General features: G+C 37.7%; 1 pseudogene; it reads right to left on the bottom strand.

Moving 5' to 3' along the window:
• Positions 1–4819: 4819 nt before the first annotated feature.
• Positions 4820–6722, bottom strand: LOC141522871 (stress-70 protein, mitochondrial-like; annotated as a pseudogene).
• Between the last annotated feature and the right edge of the window lie 7512 nt (positions 6723–14234).

Raw genomic sequence — 14234 nt, 5'->3', positions numbered from 1 at the left:
TCCCAGCCTCCAGTGTAGGAGGAACTGCATCAAATGCAATTGGAAAATACTTAACCAAATAAAAATGCAATAGAAAATAGTTGTTAACATGTGATATTCTAAATCAATATGGTTTAGTAGTCCTCTGAGTCTATTCTGCTGCCTCTCAAGGAAAGCTCAGGGGTGCTTTTTGGAGATGTCACAGAATACTTTCCTACAAAAATGCTAAAGTAAGGATATTAGAGAGGAAGGGAAATCCTGTTATTGAGTGTCCTAAATGGTGGTGAATTTAAAAAAAATGTGATTGGCTGATAGGATAAGAATGTTTACCTTGCAATGGGAGGAAACACCTGGGCTTGGTCCTTCCTGTGAGAGGGTTCCAGAACTAACTAAATTGGTACTGAAAAGTGTAAGGTCAACTCTAAAGGAGACAAGTCATAGGCAAGTACATACTTTTAAGCTTTAATAAGTTAAATAACTTTTAAACTTCGCTGATTTATTTGGAATTAAAATTCCTCCCATTCCTCCCATTGTTGCTTTTGTGTGGTAGTCAAGGAAACTACTCTGAGGAAAACAGGTGTGATAAAAGATGAAACATAGACTCCCCTGGCTTGAATAATGCCAGTGGTCTAGACATACAGTGCAGTACAGTTGACTTCCATGCTTTATATATATTATATACATTATACATTTATATACATCATCTCTTGGAATGCAGTTCTACATTTTTTTTAAATGCTATAAAAAACTAACTTGCAGGTACTGGACATATAAAAACAAACAGTTCGTACATCAAGATGCTTAGAGAAAAGAAGGTAGAGAAAGAACTGAGGTTAAGAGATTGACTTTCCTGGAGCCAGGGCTTGAACTCAATTCTTGAATAATTGGTCCAGGGTTTCACCACTATTCCAGGATGCATCTTACTCAACTCAACCAAATGAATTTGTGATCTCATTGACGTTAGGTAGCTCTTTCAACAATGCTGATCACAACCCGTCCCTGCTTGCCCCATTTTGCTATCCATACACTTTCCAGACCGTAGGGGTGTGTGTGGTGGTAAATATTTAACAACCAGCTCTCCAGAAAAATAAAACGAACAAGTTTGATCTGCATTATGAATACTTTCTACATTACTTTCTTAAGTCTTGAAAATCAAAGAAAAATGATAGATCAAAGCATGATTGTAACATTTTCCAATTTCTGAGATTGAAATGTTCACACTGAAAATTGATCAACTGACTTGAGCAAATAGGACTACTTTTTCTCCATCGTGAGGATGCCTCTAAAACCCAATGATGCTTCATCAGGCAACTGACCTGGTGTCATCTTGACTGTTGCCAACTCCACCAGCATAAAATAGTAAAACACTGTGGCAACTAACTCTGGTCTCCTCTTCTTGGCTACTCTACATGAGATATTTCCTTTGCAGATGTAATTCTGGAATCCCAGTATTGCTAGGCCTGAAGCAATGTAGCCTCAGATACTTCTTATCTATGTGACCCTGGGCAAGTCTTCTAACCTGTTTGCCTGAGTTTTTTCCAACTATAAAATGGGGATAATTACAGCACCTACTCCCAGGGTTGTTGTAACAAATGAAATCATATTTAGCACAGTATTTCCTGAACAATGAACTGACTTCTCTAATAAATAGCTGAATAGTCATAAAAGAGGTGATTTTTCCCTCTCAAGTGCAACCAAATGGCTGTTGACACAGCCCTATATAATTATTGGTTCATGTGGCAGCTTAATTTACCAGCAGAGCTAGGTGCTTCTGTAGGGAAGTAGAGAATTCATGGTTATCACCATGACAAAAAGGTGCCAGCAGGGAGGTAGGCAGTACATGGAAAGAATGCTGGTTTGGAATTAACTCCTACCTCTGGTTTATGTGACCTTAGATAAGTCACTTAGGTGACTTGGATAAGTCACTTAACAGCCCCCCATCCCCATCTTTGAATGAGTAAGTTGGAATAGAAGCCTTTTGGGGTCTCCTCCAGTTGTATGCTTCTATAAATTACCTTATTCCTGATCTCTGTTTTCACTCCCTTCTTGGGATATAATTATTTTAAGATCTGTTCACAATTCTGAAAAGGTGATTAATTTGATATTTGGGGAATGTTAAAATAGGGAAGTTGCCTAAATTCCTATTCAGACAAAATAACTGAGGTAGGAGGAGATGGATCATAGGGTCATCAAAGTGACTCAGAGAGAATTGGTAATAATAATAATGATGATGACAACTTGTATCTATATTGGTGCTAATGGATGGACCACTGACCTTGGAGTCAGGAGGATGGAGTCTGCATTCAGCCCCAAACATTTGATGCCTACTATTTGTGACTTTGGGTAAGTCACTTAACCCTAACTGCCTCACATCCAAGGCCATCTCTAGTCATCCTGATTCATATCTGGGCACTGGACCCAGAGGAGAAAGTAAGGCTGATGACTTTGAACAGCACCCCCTCACCCAAATCCAACTCGTGTGCTTGTCATGGCATCACCTCCCTGATGTCATGGTCTTCTTTGACAAAGAAAGACAAACATATTCACAGAAGCAGGGCTATGTTTTGTCAGAAAGCAGCTCGGCCTAGGTCAGTGGTTAGAAATCACATTAGAACCAAGCTTTGATTCCCAATCCAGTTCTTTCCATTTGTCCATCACCCTATCTCTAATCAGTATTGCATCTGAACCATCCTAGGAAGACAAAGAATCTGACCTCATTCTCAAAGTCCAGGACAGGAAAAATCACATTCTAACTTTGCTGTGTTCATCTAGGCATCATTTGGGAATCTGCATTTCTATTTAAACCCCACTCACCCACCCAAGGCCAAAACCTAAGTGACCCAGAAAACCACCACAACTTGGAGTTTCATATTCAAGGGTTAAAAATACTTAACAAAATAATGAGTATCCGATTTTATGACTTCTTAGTGGGTGGAGACAGAAGTTAGACTTGAAAATTACAAAAAAATATAAAGAAAAAGAAAAATGGTAATCTTGCACCCTTCTCTGGGAAAAGAGGGCCAGGGGCACTTCTTTTTTTGCACAACTAAATATTTTATTTACCCCTTATTTATCTCTCCCAGTTAGCCATTTTTGCTGTCATTTCCAATTCTATGAACATTCTTTCTAGGATAGAAAACAAAAGCAAAATAATTCAACAGCCTGTTGCCAGTTATCAACCCAAGTAGTACCCCTAACTCTTCTTTGGCATTCCTAAAACAAAAGCCATCCTTTTATAATCTTTATCCCCTCACCAATTTCATTTTGAGTTTAAGTACCCTCAAATTATTTGTATAGCTCCATTGCTTACATTCATCCTCTCATCTTTATTTCCATCTTGAATTTCCTACCCATTTGGGTTAGTTAGTTCCCCTGTAGAATTTAATTTCATTGGATCCTACCTTTGCTTCTATTTACTCTCCTCAAAAGCAGGGTAGATGTTTATTTATCTTATTTGCTTTTATCCATTTTATCCTGGTTGATTCTCTTCTATACATACTAGAAACTGGTCAACTTCACCCAGAAGATACCATCATTTCCATGGAATACACATGCCTGTAAGTTCCATGAGATTTAAATCTCTATGCAAACAATTACCAGATCTCTCTCTCTCTCTCTCTCTCTCTCTCTCTCTCTCTCTCTCTCTCTCTCTCTCTCTCTCTCTCTCTCTCTCTCTCCATATATATATATATATATATATATATATATATATGTATATGTATATATATGTGTGTGTGTGTGTGTGTATGTGTATGTGTTTTCCAGGATTAAATCACTGACTGCCCTTATTTTATGTTATGTGAGTCCCTCAAACTCATTAAATAAAAGTTATTCCCAAACTTCCACCCATCACCACCCTTATCAGTAACTAATTCATGAATTCTCTTCTGGTCCACAGGCATTCCAGATTTGCCTCCACATCTTCTTAGCTTCCTTCAAGGTGTGCATCTACTGTCACTCTCAATAACAAATCTGTTTCTCATCATTACTAGTTCTCCCTTCTTCCTCAAACTAGTCTCTCCCTAACCCCTATTTAATCTTAGTTCCTTGAAGCCAGGATATAGTTTTCATCTGCATACCCCATTGCTAAGAAAACTATTTTTTGTGGTCACTATAGAAAGTAGTCACTTTTAATTATTCCATATGACCATATTGAGTTTAAGTTACTTAGATGCTAGGTGGCTGGTTAGGAACCTTCACAAACAACAAAGCAATATTCTTTTCATATTTATTTTTCTTAAAACATCCAGAATGGATCAAAGAACAATTATCAAGGAAGTAGGTACCCAGTACAAAGGCTAAGAAGGTAGAAAAAACAGAATGCTTTGGGTAAGCTGAAGAGCCTCATTGGCTCTTACTCATCCACCTTGTTTCAAAATGAATAGTTTTAGATAGAACAAAATAAATCCATCTCTTTCAATCTAGTTTCTCCCTTCTCTGACAATGAAGTTGGCCCTGCATAGGCTACAGATAAGGAGTCCATCAGTCATGGCTCATCAGTACTTGGCTAACTAGGACCTGTCTCTACTGAGTCTTTTAAGGATTATGGTCCCCTACTCTCAATTTTTTGATATGATTTTATTTCACTCCTTGGAATCAGTCGCCGATACAGACAACTGTGTCAAGCCTTTATAATGATCAATGAATCCCTCTACCTTTTACATGCAGCTGGAAAATAAAGATAGGCTGGGGATGAACATTTAGAACTGCATTAAACTGAATTACCTGTCAAATGATAATTAGCTAATACACTCACTAGAGTTTATACATTATATGTTTGTGTGTGTACATACACACACACACACACACACACACACACACACACACACACACACACACACATATATATATATATATTACTACAAAAACACAGTAAGACTGAAGTTTGCCCATTTCTGCCCAGGAAGGTCCTTGTGCCCTTTTTTCCCAAGCTTCACAAATGTTTTCCAAATTTCTGCCCCAGTCAAGGTCAGCTGGTGACATTACTGCTTCCCCTCCTTCTGATCTTCCTTCTGTTCCCCAGAAGTAGAACTTCCAGATCCCTCTCTCTCAGGTGCCATCTTTTTATATGTCATTTCAAAGAGTTTAATGATGCTTCTTGGAGAGTAAATGTCACTTACCTGATGTTTTTCCTTGTTTCCCTATCTTTTTGAGCCAAGAGCTCTTTCATTCTAGAAATTTATTCTTTTAGTTTATTGCATTCATCTTCTGGGAGTTGGTCTTTGAATTCTTCCATCTTTGTTTCAATATCATGAATATTGACATATTGACAATTTCTATACCTTCTTTCTTTCTCCTGTCTTCCTCCACATACTTCTCTGCATTCTTAACCATATTTTCAGTGTCATCTTTGCTTAATCCACCAGAAGACTGGATCGAAATTTGTTGTTCATGTCCTGTGCCTTTATCCTTTGCAGAAACATGTACAATCTTGTTAGCATCAATATCAAATGTGACTTCAATCTGTGGAACTCCACGTGGGACTGGAAGAATTCCAATTAAAGAAAATTGTCCAAGAAGCTTGTTGTCTGTGCCATTTCTCTCTCTCCCTGGCACACTTTAATTTCCATTTCTGTCTGACCATCAGCAGCTGTAGAAAACACCTGGCTCTTTTTAGCTGGAAGTTATGTTCCTATTGATTCGTTTGGTGAAGACACCTCCTAATGTCTCAATACCCAGAGAAAGGAGAGTGACATCCAGAAGTAGCACATCTGTGACATCACCAGCTAACACACCTCCCTGAATGGCAGCTCCCATAGCTACAGCCTCATCAGGATTGACAGCTTTACTTGGAGCCCGACCAAAGAGTTCTTATATTATTTGCTTAACCTTGGGCATTCTGCTCATGCCACTAACTAGTATGACTTCTCCAATGTCAGGCTTGCTGTCTTCAGCATCTTGCATGGCCTTCTGGCATGGGGCAAAGTCCTCTTAATGAGATCAGTGACAATGCCCTCAAACTGAGTTTGAGTCAGCTTCATGTTCAAGTGCTTGGGTCCAGAAGCATCCATAGTCAAATAAGGTAAGTTAATGTCAGTCTGCACAGAAGAAGAAAATCCACACTTTACCTTCTCAGAGGCCTCCCATACTCATTGAAGAGCTGTATTGTCTTTTGTCATATCAAGTCCTGGCTCTCTCTTGAATTCTTTCACAATGTGCTAGAACAAAGCTTGGTCAAAGTCTTCACCACCTAGGAAAGTATCCCCACTGGTAGATTTCACCTCAAATACACTCTTCTGAAGTTCCACCACCTAACGCATACATAGCAATGATTTTGTCTTCAGATTTGTTTAAGCCATAAGCCAAGGAAGTAGCTTGTAGGCTTGTTAATCATTTGAAGTACATTGAGACCAGATATTTATCCAAAATCTTTGGTGGCCTGTCGCTGAGAATCATTGAAATAAGCAAGCACAGTAATAACAGCATTTTTTGCTGAATGTCCTAGATAATTTTCTGCAGTCTCTTTCATCTTTATCAACATAAATGAACCTATCTGACTTGAGGAATATAGTTGCCCATGGGCTTCTATGCAGGCATCATCATTGGAGGATCGAACAATTTTGAAAGGCACATTTTTAATGTCTTTCTGCAGGACCCTCAAATCGATGGTCATTGAGGGGCTTGGTGGCATAGAACATGTTGTTAGGATTGGTGACTGACTATTGTTTAGCAGGCATGCCAACACAGGCCTCAGGAGGTGGCTCCATGAGGTGGGCAACAGCAATGCAGCTGGCACTGAGCATGGTGAGTGGATGGGTCAGTGCTGAAGTGAACTGAAGGGGCCAGCAGGGGCATTTTGTTTGATTGGCCTGTGATGAATGAAGGAAAATTGCTATCTAGGGATTCCATAAATTATTTTAAGATAAAAAATTATAGAATCATAGAGTCTAGGTCTATCAATCAACAATTTAGAAACTACCTTATGTATCTACACCTGAGACCCTCCATGTGTTGTCTCCTCCATTAGAATGTGAACTCCCTGACAGAAGGGAATGGCTTACTTTTCTATCTGTCCCTCAACACTTAGCTCCATTTGACTTCAGATAAGGTAAGAGAATCTAAGTGATTTATTACAGTTAGAGTTGGAAGGATCTTAGAGAAGTTCCAGGCTAACCCCCCTCATTTTACAGATGAGAAAACTGAGGCTATATCAATATTTTCTTGCTAGGTTCACACAATATCCCTGGGAGGAAGCTATTATTGTTATCCTCATTTTACAGATGAGGAAAGTGAGATTAGGTAATTTGCTCAGCTCACATAGGTAAATGAAGTGTCTTAAGCAGGATTGGAACTTGTCTTCCTAAATCCAATTCACTGTGTTTGCCACAAAGCACTTCTAATTTTATAGAAATTCTGTATAAAAATCCAAATTCAAATTGTATACCAAATTCAAAGATGTTAAGAAAAGCAGGAAACCAATGTTCAAGAGCATAAATTCAGGCCAGTGGGTTAATAAAGGAAAAGGAAATAAGCTACAGGAAATGTCTTGGGGGGGGGGCAGAGTTGCTTATGTGATTCACCCTGTATATCTAAAATACAGGTGTCAGGTGATGAAGGTCTGCATTATGATGGTAGCTGCATCAGAGGAAAGGGGGAGGTATATAAGAGATATTCTGAAGGTAGAATCAAGAGGACTTGGAATTGGGATATGAGAGAAAATGAGAAGTCAAGGATGATACCTCAGTTGCAAGCCTAAGCAACTAGGACAGTAGGGTCCATAGTAGCTTGTAAGCAGATAAAGGAATTTCAGAATAACAAATGTGGAAATGGCAAAAATGGCATAGGGATGATGGCAAAAAGTCAGAGTATGACCAGCTCTGTGTGTGGCTGAGATGGAATGGAGAACTAAATCATGGAAAATGAAAAGTTGAGGATCTGGAAAATTGCGGTATTTGAGGAAGTATCATGTCACATTGAAATCCTCTGATAAGAGGGCAGGGGTTAGGAGAAAAGGTAAGGACATTTCCCTTTCTTTCTTTTTTTTTTTTAATTTATTTTTATTAAAGATATTATTTGAGTTTTACAATTTCCTCCCCAATTTTGCTTCCCTTCCCCCACGGAAAGCACTCTATCAGTCTTTACTTTGTTTCCATGTTGTACCTTGATCCAAATTGGGTGTGATGAGAGAGAAAACATATCCTTAGAGAAGTCTAAGAGGTAACAAGATCTGACAATAAGATATGTTTTTTCCTAAATTAAAGGGAATAGTCCTTGCACTTTGTTCAAACTCCACAGCTCCTTATCTGGATACAGCTGGCACTCTACTTTGCAGACAGCCCAAAATTGCTCCCAATTGTGGCACTGATGGAATGAGCAAGTCCTTCAATGTTGATCATCACTCCCATGTTGCTGTTAGGGTGTACAGTGTTTTTCTGGTTCTGCTCATCTCACTCAGCATCAGTTCATGCAAATCCCTCCAGGTTTCCCTGAAATCCTGTCCCTCCTGGTTTCTAATAGAACAAGAGTGTTCCATGACATACATATACCACAGTTTGCTAAGCTATTCGCCAACTGAAGGACATTTACTGGATTTCCAATTCTTTGCCACCACAAACAGGGCTGCTATAAATATTTTTGTACAAGTAATGTTTTTACCTTTTTTCCTCATCTCTTCTGGGTATAGAACTAGTAGTGGTATTGCTGGGTCAAAGGGTATGCAAATTTTTGTTGCCCTTTGGGCATAGTTCCAAATAGCTCTCCAGAAGGGTTGGATGAGTTCACTAACAGTGTAATAGTGTCCCAGATCTCCCACATCCCTTCCAACAATGATCATTATCCTTCCTGGTCATACTGGCCAATCTGAGAGGTGTGAGGTGGTACCTCAGAGAAGCTTTAATTTGCATTTCTCTAATAATTAATGATTTAGAACATTTTTTCATATTGCTATGGATTACTTTGATCTCCTCATCTGTAAATTGCCTTTGCATATCCTTTGACCATTTGTCAATTGGGGAATGGCTTTTGTTTATAAAAATATGTCTCAGTTCTCTGTATATTTTAGAAATGAGTCCTTTGTCAGAATCATTAGTTGTAAAGGTTGTTTCCCAATTTACTACATTTCTTTTGATCTTGGTTATATTGGTTTTATCTGTGCAAAAGCTTTTTAATTTAATGTAATCAAAATCATCTAATTGGTTTTTTGTGATGTTCTCCAACTCTTCTTTAGTCATAAACTGCTCCCCTTTCCACAGATCTGACAGGTAGACTAGTCCTTGATCTTCTAATTTGCTTATACTATTGTTTTTTATGTCTAAGTCCTGTAACCATTTGGATCTTATCTTGGTAAAGGGTGTGAGGTGTTGGTCTAATCTAAGTTTCTTCCATACTAACTTCCAATTATCCCAGCAATTTTTATCAAAGAGGGAGTTTTTATCCCAATGCCAGGACTCTTTGGGTTTATCAAACAGCAGATTACTATAATCCTCTCCTGCTTTTACACCTAGTCTATTCCACTGGTCCACCACTCTATTTCTTAACCAATACCAAACAGTTTTGATGACTGATGCTTTATAATATAATTTTAGATCAGGTAGGGCTAAGCCACCTTCTTTTGCACTTTTTTTCATTAAGCTCCTGGCATTTCTTGACTTTTTACTTCACCATATGAATTTACTTACAATTTTTTCTGACTCATTAAAGTAATTTTTTGGAATTTTGATTGGTAGGGCACTAAACAGATAGTTTAGTTTTGGTAGAATTGTCATTTTTATTATATTAGCTCTACCTATCTATGAGCAGTTGATATTTGCCCAGTTATTTAAATCTGATTTAATTTGTGTGAGAAGTGTTTTATAATTGTTTTCAAAAAGATTCTGAGTCTGTCTTGGCAAATAGACTCCCAAATATTTTATATTGTCTGAGATTACTTTGAATGGGATTTCTCTTTCTAGCTCTTCCTGCTGTTTCTTGCTAGACATATATAGAAAAGTTGAGGATTTATGAGGGTTTATTTTATAACCTGCAACTTTGCTAAAATTGCTAATTGTTTCCAGTAGTTTTTTGGATGATTTCTTGGGATTCTCTAGGTAGACCATCATGTCATCTGCAAAGAGTGAGAGTTTTGTCTCTTCCTTCCCAATTCTAATTCCTTCAACTTCTTTTTCTTCTCTAATTGGTGATGCTAACATTTCTAATACAATATTGAATAGTAGTGGTGATAATGGGCACCCTTGTTTCACCCCTGATCTTATTGGGAATGCCTCTAGCCTCTCTCCATTGAGTATAATGCTTGTTGATGGTTTCAAATAGATACTGCTAATTATTTTAAGGAACAGTCCATTTATTCCTACACTCTCTAGTGTTTTTAATAGGAATGGATGCTGTATTTTGTCAAAAGCTTTTTCAGCATCCATTGATATGACCATATGATTTCCAATAGGTTTGTTGTTGATATAATTGAGTATACTAACAGTTTTCCTAATATTGAACCAACCCTGCATTCCTGGAATAAATCCTACTTGATCATAATGTATTATCCTAGTGATGACTTGTTGTAGTCGTTTTGCTAAGATTTTATTTAGGATTTTTGCATCTATATTCATCAGGGAAATAGGTCTATAATTTTCTTTCTCTGTTTTAACTCTTCCTGGTTTAGGTAACAGTACCATATTGGTTTCATAGAAAGAGTTAGGCAGAGTTCCATCTTTCCCTATTTTTCCAAAGAGTTTATATAGGATTGGCACCAATTGTTCCTTAAATATTTGGTAGAATTCACTTGTGAATCCATCAGGCCCTGGTGATTTTTTTTTTAAGGGAGTTCAATAATGGCTTGTTGAATTTTTTTCTGAGATAGGGTTGTTTAGGTATTTAATCTCTTCTTCATTTAACCTGGGCAACTTATATTTTTGTAAATATTCATCCATTTCACTTAAATTATCAAATTTATTGGCATAGAGTTGGGCAAAATAATTTCGAATTATTTAATTTCCTCCTCATTGGTGGTGAGTTCACCCTTTTCATTTATGATACTAGCAATTTGGTTTTCTTCATTTTTTAAAACAAATTGACCAGAGGTTTATCAATTTTATTGGTTTTTCCATAATACCAACTTTTGGTTTTATTAATTCCATAGTTTTTTTTGCTTTCGATTTTATTAATTTGTCCTTTAATTTTTAGAATTTCTAATTTGGTATATATTTGGGGATTTTTGATTTGTTCTTTCTCTAAATTTTTTTAGTTGCATGTTTAGTTCATTGATTTCCTCTTTCTCCAATTTATTCACGTAAGCATTTATAACTATATCCCCTGAGAGTCGCTTTGAATGAATCCCATAGGTTTTGGTATGTTCTTTCATTATTATCATTATCTAGGATAAAATGGTTAATTCTTTCTATAATTTGTTTTTTGGTCCACTCATTTTTTAAAATGAGGTTATTCAGTTTCCAATTTGTTCTGGGTCTATATCTCCTTGGCCCAGTATTGCATATGACTTTTATTGCATTGTGATCTGAGAAAGATGTATTCACTATTTCTGCCTTTCTGCAGTTGATCATTAGGTTTTTATGTCCTAGTACATGGTCAATTTTTGTATAAGTTCCATGTACTGCAGAGAAAAAGGTATATTCCTTTCTATCCCCATTCAGTTTCCTCCATAAATCTACCATATCTAATTTTTCTAACAATCTATTTACCTCCCTAATTTCTTTCTTGTTTGTTTTATGATTCGATTTATCTAGATCTGATAGAGGGAGGTTGAGGTCTCCCACTAGTAGAGTTTTGCTGTCTATGTCTTCCTGTAGTTCTTTCAGCTTCTCCTCTAAGACTTTCGGTGCTGTCCCAGTGGGTGCATTTATATTCAATATTGAAATGACTTTATCGTCTATGGTACCTTTTAGGAGGATATAGTTTCCTTCCTTATCTCTTTTAATGCTATCTATTTTTGCTGCTGCTTTGTCTTAGATAAGGATTGCTACCCCTGCTTTTTTTACTTCAGCTGAAGCAAAATATATTTTGTTCCAACCTTTTACCTTTACTCTATATGTATCTCTCTGCTTTAGATGAGTTTCTTGTAAGCAGCATATTGTAGGTTTCTGGTTTTTAATCCACTCTGCTATTTGCTTACGTTTTAAGGGAGAGTTCATCCCATTCACATTCAAGGTTATGATTACTAATTCTTTATTGCCCTCCGTGCTATCTTCCCTCTATTTGTATTTTTCCCCCTTCCCCCTCTTACATATTCCCCAGTATTTTCTTTCTGAATACCACCCCCTTCAGTGTTTGCCCTCCTATAACACACCCTCCCCTTTCCCCCTTTCTTTCTCAATAAGTTTAATACCTCAGTTTTCTCATCTGTAAAATGAGGGTGGGTTAGCCTTGGACGTCTCTAAGATCCTTCCAACTCTAACCAGAATAAATCACTCAGATTCTCTTACCTTAGGTACTGAACTTATTGAGAAAGAAAGGGGAATGTCTTGGAGATTGGTAAACAAAAGTTCCTGCAACTCCACCAGTATGTCACACTTTAAGTCATCTCCCATCTTGCTTGTGAAGCGCTGTCCCTGTTCTAACACAGAATGGAGTCCTTGTTAAATTACTTAGTTGAGGCACCACTCTCATCCTCCCAGTTTCATACACTGTCCCATTCTGTTTACACCTGTCCAGGATAGTTCTAGCCATTCCAACCCTTATGGAAGTCCAAGCTTATCACCATTGGACAACCTTACAGAACCAGGCTCAGACTGACTGGCTAAGAGGGATCTCATACTCCATAGGAACATGCTTCCTTATCTCCAAATATTCACTTTCTGAAATCCTTAGGTCCAAACACCTGTTCTTTTCAAGGGCCCCTGAACATGAGTTATGGTGGTTTTTAACACCAGAGTATACATTTTATCATTACCATATTTTTTGCTGTTCTCCCTCCTGGAATGTCCTTTTCACTTGAACCATATCACATCTACTTCACAGGGTTGTTGTAGGAGCATATGAGATAGGTATGTGTAAATTTCTTTGCAAACTTTAACACTTTATAAATGTTATTTATTATTAGTATTATTTGTCCTTAAAGTCACTCTTTGAGCCCCTAGAGTTCTCTAGAGTGCCTTCCTACTGGCTTTTGTTTTCTCCATCTATCCAAAGTTCATTCATCTTTCAAGGCCTAGCTCAAGTCCTTTGATGAATTCCCCTGAGAATCTCTCCCAAACTACCCCAACCCACAGCTTTCCTTCCCATGAAATCCTATATAGAATATGTTCTCCACACTGTTCAACACAGAAATGCCTTTTAGAAATCTATGGAGCCACTGGATCAGCCTGATCTTTTTTGTGTTGCTTTATAAAGGGAATTTCACTGAGACAGTACCACCTGAAGAGAGCTGCTTCATATCCTCTTTGATTGGATCCTCATTACACACCACCAGTAATATCACATCCAGAGAACTGGTTACTGTTGACAATGTGGTTGTTATAGATGCAGAAGGTGCCCCACACCTGTTCTAGTGACAGAATACATGTGACAAAGACCATTTTCATACACTGCATAATCATCAGAATATTTGTCATCTGGGTGGGATGTGAGTGGTCAACAACCACCAGTCTGGTCTAACCTGGCTTTTTTCAGGACTGGACAGGGCTATTACACCAGTGAGACAACCAAAACTTTGTCCCAAGCTGGGCACAAAAATTCAGTGCAGAGATAAGCTACCATAACAATTAATTTCCTGCCCCCAAATGAATTTAACTATTTCTAGGATTATTTTCCAATCATGAATTATAAATAACAATGAATGTTACATGAAATTAATATCTAGTAATATATATGGGCAGATGTTCGTTAGCATCATTGATTAGTTTTGCAAAGGGGACAGTTAGGTCTATGCTAAGTATAGGCAGCAGGAAAGATGAAGAGGCTCAGGGGAATTCATCAAAGGTCTTACCTTATATTATCATTGGTCATCCTCTATGCATCTCAAACAATTAGCAGAGCAGTATAAAAGGAATTGAATATTATTTTACCATTCTATTCTAGGATCGGAGATTAAGAGTTGAAATGAATTTTAGATGCCATCTAATTATAACAATAGCCAACACATGGCATTTTAAACCTTACAATAACCTTGGGTAAGGCTTTTCTTTTTGCCTTCTTTTTGGTTTTTGCAAGGCAATGGAGTTAAGTGACTTGCCCGAGGCCACACAGGTAACTATTCATTGATTGTCAGAGGTCAAATTTGAATTCAGATCCTCCTGACTCCAGGGTCGATGCTCTATCCATTGTGCCACCTAGCTGCCCCCCCCCCCCGAAGTGCTTTTCTTATCCCC

The sequence above is a fragment of the Macrotis lagotis genome, chromosome 4 (assembly GCF_037893015.1).
Source record: "Macrotis lagotis isolate mMagLag1 chromosome 4, bilby.v1.9.chrom.fasta, whole genome shotgun sequence".
Lineage (NCBI taxonomy): Eukaryota > Metazoa > Chordata > Mammalia > Peramelemorphia > Peramelidae > Macrotis > Macrotis lagotis.
Note: the sequence above shows the minus strand (reverse complement) of the source record. Positions and strands in the feature narration are given on the sequence as shown.